Source organism: Engystomops pustulosus, chromosome 8 (genome assembly GCF_040894005.1).
Source record: "Engystomops pustulosus chromosome 8, aEngPut4.maternal, whole genome shotgun sequence".
Taxonomy (NCBI): Eukaryota; Metazoa; Chordata; class Amphibia; order Anura; family Leptodactylidae; genus Engystomops; species Engystomops pustulosus.
The window spans coordinates 71,506,487-71,519,031 of record NC_092418.1 but is presented as its reverse complement, the minus strand read 5'-3'; positions in this window follow the sequence as shown (position 1 = coordinate 71,519,031).

Below are 12,545 nucleotides of genomic sequence, written 5' to 3'. Positions count from 1 at the left end.
TTCTATAGTGTCACTTTTTTCATTTTCTGTTAAGGTGGTCGTGTTTAAAATGTTATTCTCTCACTTGTTGAATCCTCTAGATGGCAGAATAATCAAGAAAACCTCTAACTACAGACATGTACATCTACTGTAATAAAGTAAAAGTCATAAAAAGATCTTTATTATTACTAATGTTTTATCAATTTTACTCATAAGTCACCAGAAGAATGAATACAAGCTGTATTTTTAACACTACCCAAAATTTATTTTCTAGAGTAAAAAAAAAAAGTCAACATTTGCATATTGTTCATATGTGTTCCCTGCTTTTACATTGTTCAGATGTGGTACAACCTTTTTTCCTGCCTCTGCAAGGGCAACCATCTCTATGACATATCTGCCTCCAAGGCCAGTAATGGAGTAATGTTAACTATCTGTTGCATAAAAATTGGGGGTCATTTTATACACCAAAGAATAATTTGTCATGGAGCCTGACAGACTTAAAGATGAAGTCTGCACCTCCTTGCTCCTCATGCAGTCCCAAGAAGCCCTGGAAGTGTTACTTTAAAAGGAAATGTCATTTAAAACAAACTTATGTTTAAGGTATGTAAATTTAAGCCCCTTTGCTTAAAGTTCCCTGAATCCTGCTCCTTCCTCTTCTATTCTGCATACTTCCTCCTGATATCGGTGACGACTCAGATGGCCATTGCTAAGCACTTCCCATCCACACTGGGGTGAGTGAGAGAGGGTGTGTGTCTCACATGTAGAATCTCATTGCACTCAGCTGACTCTCTCCTCGTGGCTGCCAGGAGCTCTAACTAATGTAATAACCAAACAACTACACTCTAATCTGGCCCTACACACCCTCGGCTTTCCCTACACAAATTCCACACAGACCGAAGCTGCAGCTCGATCACAGATTTTATGGCTTGCATTATAATTAACTATGGTGCTTGGAGTACTATCCCCAGTAGAGTGTACCTGAGTGTACCATATTAGAGGGTACCGTATTACAGAGACTGAGCACATGAATGTGTTTTTAGCCCTACCTTTTATTTAAATGTTACAGGAACATAAGCTTAAAACCTTCGCTGTACATTTACAATGCAATGGGTTTAAAGTACAGGACAAAACACCATACATTTCCAGGTGCTATGTAGTTATAGATTAATAGAAATGAATGAGGTCATCAGATATTGTAAAGGTCTTAAATACTTCACCAATCTTAGAAACTTTTTTTTATTGGGGTGAACACCACTAGAAGAATCCAAGTAAAACTTTTTATTGAGACTTCTTTTGCTTAAAGCAGGTGCGTCCTCCACTCCAATGGGTGATATTACTTAGATTGCCCATTAAAGAGGTTTTGGCCGTGAAAGAAAGTTCTCAAATTTTAATTGCTTACTGATGTTTACACAATAAAGACCATTTTAACCTCCCTTTTTACTCAGTTTTATTGCTGTTTTATGTATAATCAACATTTATTGAGTAGTAAAAGACATACAAAACAAGGGTAATCGCCCATCTCATTGATCACGCAGGACCTAATTGAAAGAGCCAAAGAGTACACAGATAATTATGCAACAATAAATATTCATCATAATGAAAATAATCATCTGGACAACAAAGAGCTGTTTGTTATCGCAGACAGTAATGTCGTGAGAAGCTCTTATATCGGTTTGGTCGGTACTCTGTTTGGGTGTGTTATTACAACCAAAAGTAAGAAGGGGGAGAGAAGGGGTAAGGAAAGGCTAGGGGTTGGAAGGGGAAAGGAAGTCCTATGCCTCGCATGGCCGTCCAGAGCTCCCTGTGCAATCCCATCTGTACTCAGTTGTATGCTGAATCATTCCGCTCACAGGAATAGCTGCTGAGTTTTGGTAGGCCTCTGAAGGGGCCCTAACTGTGGTCGTCTTGTCAGGGTCCGCAGAGTCCCTGGCCACCATCTCCTCCATCTTCTGTATGAACCGGATTTCCTGCAGCCATTCTAACATCAAGGGGGAGAGGGGCTCTTCCAGTGTCTTGGTATTACAGTTCAGCTGTCAAAAAATGGTGAAGCAGATCTTTCTTAATCGAGGAGATGGTACCCAGCAGGACCGAGAGGAGTGCCAGCTGGGCGGAGATCGGAACCGACTTAACAGTGATTGATCTGTAGGTGTCGAACACCATGGTGCAGAAGGGCTGGAGCATATATGTAGGATTGAACCGACCTCTGCACCGCACCTCCAACATGTCTCCGGGACATCCGGGTATATACTATTGAGCATGAGGGGATATCTGTACCAGCGGGACATTTTTTCCTGTGCACTTCATGGCAGGGGCATTTTATGAGCAAAGAGGAATGACTTCTCCCATTTGTCATCTGTCAGATTGATGGACAGGACAGATTCCCAAGTTCCCACAACCCCTGGATGACCCGGGGATAAGTTTTCCAGTACGTTACTATACAATCTAGAAAGGGCATCCTCCGGTGAGGATGGGAGACTAAATATGCCTTCAAACTCTGTAAGAGAGGAGCCACACCATACGGGACCAGTGTCGGCCCTAACAAAGGAGGCCAATTGCTGGTACTCCATTCAGGACAGTGTCATGTAGGGGTTCAAGGTCCTCATTGCGTCCCAGGAAAGGGAACTGTGCGTCAGCAATTACCCAACCCATTCTAATGTCGGTAGTAGTGTCCCAACAAAGGAATCTGTGTCTGAATATAATGCCTTGATCATGTCAAGGAACCTGGGGTCTACTCCAATCTGCGCCATAGATCCATAGAAACCCCCAGTGGACATGGTCGAAGGGAGGGGAGGGCCATTCCCAGTCGATTGGCCAGGACCTTGGACAGCAGTTTGATGTCCACGTTGATCAGTGATATTGGCCGGTAGTTTCAGCAGACCGAGTGGTCTTTACCTGGCTTGGGGATAACAGATATATTTGCCATTAATGATTGCCTATTGAAAGGCGTTGAGGAAGAGATTTTGTTAAAAACTTTGGTCAGGAAATGCTCTTAAAGGTCTTATAAAAATGAGGGTAAAGCTGCCTGGGCCCGGTGATTTGCCCGCCGGGGTCACTTTAACCGGTTAAGGACCGGGCCCTTTCCTGTTTTTTCATGTCCATTTTTCACTCCCCACCTTCAAAAATCTATAACTTTTTTATTTTTACACGTAAAGAGCTGTGTGATGGCTTGTTTTCTGCGTAACAAATTGCACTTCATAATGATGGTATTAAATATTCCATGCCATGTACTCGGAAGCGGGAAAAAAATTCCAAATGCAATGAAAATGGTGAAAAAACGCATTTGCGCCATTTTCTTGTGGGCTTGGATTTTACGTCTTTCACTGAGCGCCCCAAATTACATGTCTACTTTATTCTTTGGGTCGGTACGATTAAGGGGATACCAAATTTGTATAGGTTTTATAATGTTTTCATACATTTACAAAAATTAAAACCTCCTGTACAAAAATAATTTTTTTGATTTTGCCAACTTCTGGCGCTAATAACTTTTTTATACTTTGGTGTACGGAGCTGTGGGTGGTGTCATTTTTTGCGAAATTTGATAATATTTTCAATGATATCATTTTTAGGACTGTACGACCTTTTGATCACTTTTTATAGATTTTTTTTAGATTTTTCAAAATGGCAAAAAAGTGCCATTTTCGACTTTGGGCGCTATTTTCCGTTACGGGGTTAAACGCATTGAAAAATCGTTATCATATTTTGATAGATCGGGCATTTTCGGACGCGTCGATACCTGATGTGTTTATGATTTTTACTGTTTATTTATATTTATGTCAGTTCTAGGGAAAGGGGGGTGATTTGAAATTTTAGGTTTTTTTATTATAATTTTTTTTTTTTAAACTTTTTTTTATTTTTATTTATACTATTTTTCAGACTCCCTAGGGTACTTTAACCCTAGGTTGTCTGATCGATCCTATCATATACTGCCATACTACAGTATGGCAGTATATGGGGATTTTCTTCCTCATTCATTACAATGTGCTATCAGCACATTGTAATGAAGGGGTTAAAACGAAATAGCCTCGGGTCTTCGGAAGACCCGAGGCTACAATGGAGACGGATCGCCACCCCCCGATGACGTCACGGGGAGCGGCGATCCCAGGTAAGATGGCGGCGCCCATGCGCCGCTATCTGTTTGAGGCTGCCGGCAGCTTTGCCGGCAGCCCACGCTGTAAAAACACCCGCGATCGCGGATGTTACCGGTAAGCCTTTGCTGCAATAAGCAGCAAAGACTTACCGGCTATGGAGAGGGCTCAGCCCGTGAGCCCTCTCCATGCAGCGCGACGCGACCGCCGCCGTGAATACACGGCGGGCGGTCGCGAACCGGTTAATAACCTCCAGGAGCTCTGACTCAGAGATTTCTTTGTCTAGGGCTTTACTGTCTGCATCCTTCAAGGAGAGAAGGGTGGTCTTTGTGACATAAGCCTAAATATTTTCCTGCACCAAATGTGGGGCTATATCTGCGAACTGCCCCTTAATATTGTACAGGTCCTGATAGTATTGTCTGAAGGACTCAGAGATGGCAGTCGGGTTATGTGTCGCCTGACCCCTATGAGTCGCGTATGAGGGGGATATATGTGGCGTTGAACTTAGGGTGGAGAAATCTAGCTAGTGTTAGAATGTTCGTAGAAGAATCTTCTATTGTTGTCCTGGAAGATATTTCTGGTTTAAGAGTTTAGGCAGGCCTGTTCCCAGCCCCCCCCCCCCCCCATTTTGTGTTTAGCCCCTAGAATATGGATCCTAGCTAATAATCCCTTAACTTTGACTGCTTCTTTTCACTTCAGGCGGGCCCCGTAGCTCATGAATACATCATGGATCATACATTTCATGCCTTCTCAAAGAACAGGGAGGGCAATCTAGATGTTGGCGTGTTTAGCGATAAAGTGTACAATCCGTTGGCTAACATCGGCCCTACAAATTGAGTCTTTAAGGAGATTGTGGTTAAAGCGCCAATTCCAGACAGTATGGTCAGACCCGGGTACCTCCAATGAGTGAGAAATTGATGCATGATCTGACCATACCGTGCTCGCTATAGATGCTGACAGTTGCCAGGATAGTGCATGGTGGCTTACCCAGAACATGTCTATGCAGCTATAAGATTGATTGGCTGGGGAGTAGTAGGTGTAGTCTCTACCCAGTGGATTAAGGATTCGCTAAATGTCCACCAGCTGTGAGTCGTGTAGGGAGTGCTTCAATGAGTTAAATTGGGAAGGAGATAAAGGGAGTCTCGGGGTTGAGCAGTCCACCTTGGGGGTCCATGGGAAAATTAAAGTCACTCCCCAGAACAACCACACCCTCAGAGAAACGCCGGAGCTCCGTCAAAACCACACGGCAGGCCTGGATTTGTCCCTTGTTGGGAATATAAAGGGAGGCTACGGTGATCAGGTGTCCCCACACTCACAGTTTAATAAAGACATACCGTCTTTCCGGATCGATTTTTGTGCCCTCCGGTGGATGCCAATAGATACCCCTATGGACTTGGCTGCTGGATTATGGAACCATGTCGGATAGTACCTGTTACGGAGGGTAGGGACGTGGTTGGTTTGGAAGTGGGTCTCCTGCAGGAACAAGATAGCGCCCTTAAGCTTATGCATTCGATATAGTATCTGGGATCGCTTTTGGGGAACATTTAAGCCCCTGGCATTGAGGGAATAACACATAAGAGGAGCCAAGCAAGACAAAGGGCAGGAAAGATGAAAAGATAGGGGGAGGGCAGAGAATAGTGGAAAGATAATCAAACAAATAAACCTGGGAGAGGTTCCCATGAACAATTGTGTCACTAGTGGGGGAAAAGCTTGAGTGTAGTCGCCTCCTACTCTGAACCCCAGAGCAGGAAGCACCCCATGTGGGAAACGGTCTTTCTACGGAGGAACTGCCCCCTTACCCCTCCGACCAATTTAGTTATTAACGTAACAGAATAATACCAGTCATGAAAATCAACCAAGGCAACATTATATTTTAATGGATCTCCATGGACTGCACGGTACTGCAGTTCCCGCTGGACCCCTCCAAGGCCTCTCTACTATAATCATCGGGAAGTACAACTGCTAGGGTTAGCTGGTATGGCAGGTGGCCCGAGCCAAGGGGGGCCCCGCCCCAATAAGAGGGGGTAGATGGGTCCACCCTGACTCAGGGCAGCAGGGCTCATCTATATATCACCAGTGAGCCTAGGCACTCTTATTAACTCTACTTGGAGGGGACCATGGACCATAGAAGATCGTATACCGAGGGGTAGAAAACAACAAGCGGGAACAATGTGAGATAGTCACCGTATCCAGATGAAGCAATGGTGGCCTCGCAGCTGGGGGGGCCCTCTCCGGTCTCTGGCGCCCTCTGTGTTTGTTGCGGCTGCGAGAGCCTCTTTGAGGATGAGGCGGTCATCTCCACTATATGTGAGCCGTAGCAACTGGGAGAGATGGCCATTCTGTGATCTCTACTGCTGGTAGCTCCAAGGCTCAGGTGACAGATTATTTGCTGTAGTGGATTCAAGGTGCAGAAATAAACCTCTATAATGCATCTTCCTCAGCCTTAAAGGAAACCTGTCACTAGGTTTTACCCCGCTATACTATACACTACTAGCCCCCTCAGGTAGGGTATGAAATGTCTAGAATTCCCACTTTTTGTGAAATCTCACCCAAAGTCAGGCAAATATGACTCTTCTTATCTTGTTTGTTCATGAGAAAGGTCCAGCTTAATGGTTACAGGGGGAGTGTCACTTCAGAATCCTCTTCTGTTCCAAAGTACCTAGAAACATTGGGGCTTATTTGCTAAGGCTACGCAGATCGCACTTTCGTCTGATTTTCTTTTTCAAATTTTTTTGGATTTGCACCGCTGTGACCGGTATTTAACTGGGGATTGTGACGCACGTGATCAGATTGTGTCGCAGCTGCGCTGGCTTTCATGCGACATAAACCGAGGGCGGGGGTGTGCCGTTGGACGATCCGACTGATTTGGACTGAGCGTGGGATTTAAGATTCAAATTGTGTCGCAAGACAATGCACTTACATACACCAGGAAGAAGTAGGTGAACTCCGGCGGACCTAAGCGAGAAAGCGACACATGCAGGATATCAGACGCACAATCTTCGTGAATCGCAGCACTTTCGGGGATCACGTCAGGACAGGTAAGTAAATGTGGCCCATTGTGCTGGTGTCATGTGTTCTGAAAGATGAGATTCTTATCTTTAACAGCTTTTGATTTTGTGAGCTACAGACATAGACATACAGGAATAGGCAGGAACTGGATTTTGCATTCTTGCACATTTAAACTACTGTATGTCTTTAGTTGTCTATATCTTTGGTTCTGTGGCTTACAAAGCCTGATGTGATCTGAAAGATGATACTATTGATCAGAAGAGGCTTCTGAAGTCACACTACCACTGCAACCACTAAACTTATCTCATGTGAAAATGAGGTAGAAGAGTCATTTTTGTCTGAGGGAAAAAGAGAATTTTAGAAAGGAAATTTCATGCCCCACCTGAAGGGGCTAATATTTTAGTGAGGTAAAACTAGGTTGTGAATACCATCCCTGTTGAATGACCTAGACACAGGGGTGAACCAAGCCTTTCTGCTGCCCGAAGCGAGCCATAGAAAGATGCCCCCCTCCCGCATATATGTAATCTATAAGGGAGTGTCCGGACCAGATGCATCATATTGGTTTGGTATGAAAATAAAACAATGCAAAAAAGACATAGCGTGCCGCCATGTAGTAATACATACAGCGTACCGCCGTGTACTATAAAATAAATACAGCGTACCGCCATGTACTATAAAATACATACAGCGTACCGTCATGTAGTATAAGATAGATACAGCGCACTGCCATGTAGTATAAAATACATTAAGAGTACCACCACGTAGTATAAACAGATACAGCGTACTGCCATGTAGTATAAAATTCATAGAGTACCGCCATGTAGTACAAAACAGATACAGCCAGGGCCAGATTAATGTTGGTGGGGGCCCCTGGGCGCAAAATCTGTTGGAGGCCCCCATTAAATTTTGTCACGGTTGCTCCCGCGATCCCTGTCTCGGATCAAGGGCGCACTAGTGGCTCCGGTGCCTGGCACCACTTACCTCCCCGGGCTCCAGCTGCTCCCGCGGCTGATAATTGGCGCTGGCCTGATTTAAATTCCAACCTCTTTCTGTTACCCTGGCCGGATCTTACTGTCAGGACTGGGAGTCTGTGGCCCCTCTGGACCACCGCGGGAGATGGTACTAGCCGACCTGGGATCAGAGTCTAAGTGGCACCAGGTTTTCACCAGAGCCCGCCGCAAAGCGGGATGGACTTGTACTACCTTGGCAGCCACCGCGGACTAGTAGCACCTGTGGAATGACCTGGTGGTATCCCGCTGCAGCAAGTCCATCCCACTTTGCGGCTTGCTCTGTTGAAAACCGGGTGCCACTTAGACTCTGGTCCCAGGTCGGCTAGAACCATGCCTGGCGGTGGTCCAGAGGGTCCACAGACTCCCAATCCTGACAAATGTTACATGTTATACCTCTTTACACTCTCAGCACATCACATTACCCTATATATACAGCTATTACATGTTATACTTCTATATACTCACACATGACATGCTGTATACACATATACACTCACCGGCCACTTTATTAGGTACACCTGTCCAACTGCTCGTTAACACTTAATTTCTAATCAGCCAATCACATGGCGGCAACAATGTACCCAACATCTGATGGCTACTTTCATCAGGATAATGCGCCATGTCATAAAACTGGAATCATCTCAGACTGGTTTCTTGAACATGACAATGAGTTCACTGTACTCAAATGGCCTCCACAGTCACCAGATCTCAATCCAATAGAGCATCTTTGGGATGTGGTGGAACGGGAGATTCGCATCATGGATGTGCAGCCGACAAATCTGCGGCAACTGTGTGATGCCATCATGTCAATATAGACCAAAATCTCTGAGGAATGCTTCCAGCACCTTTTTGAATCTATGCCACGAAGAATTGAGGCAGTTCTGAAGGCAAAAACAGGGTCCAACCCGTTACTAGCATGGTGTACCTAATAAAGTGGCCGGTGAGTGTACACATGACAAGACACATATATACAAGACAAGACACATACATACAGGGAAGACACACACGTATATACATGACAAGACACATATACACAGGGAAGAAACACACACACATATATATATACACATGACAAGACACATATACACAGGGAAGACATGCACACATATATACATGACAACACACATATACACAGGGAATACACACACAAATATATATATATATATATATATATATATATATATATATATATATATACAATATCCAAAAAATTGAGGCAGCACTCCCAGGTCAAAGTGAAAAATTGGAAGGGTTTATTCACAAACCGGCCGGTTTGTGAATAAACCCTTCCAATTTTTCACTTTGACCTGGGAGTGCTGCCTCAATTTTTTGGATATTGTGTATGTACAAGTCTTTTACCAGGACTGGTGAGTCTCTGCACCCCCCCCTTTCTATAGGGGTCCCCACATTGGACACTGTGCTGCTTTGGACTTTCTTTTTCTTTTTCTATATATATATATATATATATACACACATACATGTCAAGACACATATACACAGGGAAGACACATACACATATACAGTATACAAGACACACACATATGTCACACACGGGGGTGTTGAAGAGTCTCTAGGGGCAAAAGACTGTGGACTACCTGGACCCCCGCGGGGGATTATTGTACTAGCGGCAACCCGGGACCGGTCTTCGCCAGAGCACGCCGCAAAGTGGGAAGCCACCAGGTTGTTCCCAGGTGCGACTAGGCCCGCGGTGGCAGCCAAGGTAGGAAAGCAGTATAGGCAGGACCTCGGGAAGGTAGGACCTTGGGAATACCACAGGAACACGGGAAACACAGAGGCGTCTGGAAACACTCAGGAACCACGGAGGCATCTGGAAACGCTCAGGAGGCTTTCACTTCAGTAGAATGACTTGAAGATCCGGCAGGGGATGCTAGGAGCCGCCGGATTATGTTGCAGAGCCGGGAATGCCAGCGCCAATTAGGAGGACGCTGGCCCTGCCCTTTAAATGGAGCAGAGTCGGCGTGCACGCCCTAAAAGCAGAAGCGCGCGGCCCAGATGAGACAGGCGTGCGGTCTGGGCCAAGACCACAGCCTGGAACCCAGAGAGGTAAATACAGGCCCGAGGGAGAGGGTACAGCGTCAGCACAGATGAGGGCACAAGTGCACCCGCGATCCGTACCGCGGGAGTAACCGCGACAACATATTTACATGACAAGACATATATACACAGGGAAGACACAGACATATACATGACAAGACACATATACACAGGGAAGACACATATACACAGGGAAGACACACGTGTCTTTTCATGTACACATGTGTCTTCCCTGTGTATATGTGTCTTGTCATGTATATATGTGTGTGTGTCTTCCCTGTGTATATGTGTTTTGTCATGTATATATGTGTGTGTGTCTTCCCTGTGTATATGTGTTTTGTCATGTTTTTATAGGTGTGTGTCTTCTCTGTGTATATGTGTTTTGCCATGTATATATGTGTGTGTTTTCCCTGTGTATATGTGGTTTGTCGTGTGTGTGTGTGTGTATATATATATATATATGTGTGTTTTGTCATGTGTATATATATATATATATGTGTGTGTGTGTCTTCCCTGTGTATATGTGTTTTATCATGTGTACATATGTGTGGGGTCTTCCCTGTGTATATGTGTCTTGTTATGTGTATATGTATATTTGTGTGTCTTGTCATGTGTATATATATATATATATATATATATATATATATATATATATATATATATATATATGTATGTGTGTCTTCTTTGTGTATATGTGACTTGTCATGTGTATAAATATATATTATATATAATATATATTTATACACATGACAAGACACATATACACAGGGAAGACACACACATATGTACACATAATAAAACACATATACAAAGGGAAGACACACACATATATATACATGACAAACCACATATACACAGGGAAAACACACATATATACATGACAAAACACATATACACAGGGAAGACACAAACACATATACACATGACAAAACACATATACACAGGGAAGACACACACATATACATGACAAGACACATATAAACAGGGAGGACACACACACACATATATACATGAAAAAACGCATGTGCACAGGGAAGACACAAACACATATACCCATGACAAAACACATATACACGGGGAAGACAAGACACATGTACACATGTACTAGCAAGCGCCTCCTGTGTCACAACAGCGCTGCACAGGACGTCCTGCGCTGCGTTGTCAGCAATAGTACTTGCATCTGAATGATGTAGCGGGGCAGCCTCGTAGCCTGCAAAATGCCACCCCCTCCTCCAGCAGGAGGCGTAACACCCTGAGGCCAAATTCTCAACTCGCCTCATGGCAGGTGCGCCCCTGCCTAGACAGTGTGGTTACATTACAATTATGGGTGTGGTAGGTGGAGGTATGACAAATAGTACTGACCTTATAAACAGAGTCCTGGCACCTTCAACTGAATGTAGAATTCTAAAATTCAAAGTTGACTCGTATCTCAAGCCCCAAATCATTCTCATAAAAGTGTAAAAGTAAATGTCTTACTCTAAAGGTAATACAAACATTTTCCAGCTTTCTACTGAAATGAAACTATGTGAAACAACTGCATTCCTGGCATTCCCATTTATGTATCTACTGATCTCATATACTGTACAGACAGGAGTTGCTTTTTCTACATTATAATATAGAAGACAAGAAACAACACAACCTTATCTAACGTTCAGGATTCCATTAAACGTATGAATCTCAAGCACTTGTCTCACCAGAGCATCAAGATTTTACAGCAACTGAGCCATACATCAAGTTCACACCAGACTTTTCACGAGGGGGACCAATGGAGCGAAGAATATTCAATGTAACAAACAATATGGAAGTAGATTTTAAAGTTATAATGGAAGAATTTAAACATAACCTGAATGAGATGAAAAGACTTTACATGAAAGTAATGGATCTCAGAATACTTTTTTGTGCACAGTGAACTATTAAGAAACTATATACTATTCAGTGGTTACAATCTCTTTAAAAAGAACAGGATGCAATATAAAGGTAGGTGAAGCCTGAACCTTTTGAAGTGTGAAGTCTTGCAAACTTTGAATTGGGGGAAAGTATGACTGTTTGTTAAAACTAATTAACTCAGGTGTTCTCATAGTCAGATTCACTATAATTTATGCCAGGAACCGGGCATAGCTGGTAACTAAAATTAGCCTGTGATCCTATGTCAAACCGACCACACTGCTGGGGACAGGATTTCTTGAGTCATATCGAAATACAATGCAAGGAGTCCCTGCTTCACTGCTGAACAGAGACAACACTATCCCAATCATCTACCATCAAAATTAAGTATGATTAATATAACACGTATATACTCGTGTATAAGTCAAGTTTTTCAGCACAAAAAATGTGCTGAAAAACGTCCCCTTGGCTTGTACACGAGTCTATTTTTTTAAAAAATTACCCACTTAAAAAAAATAAACTC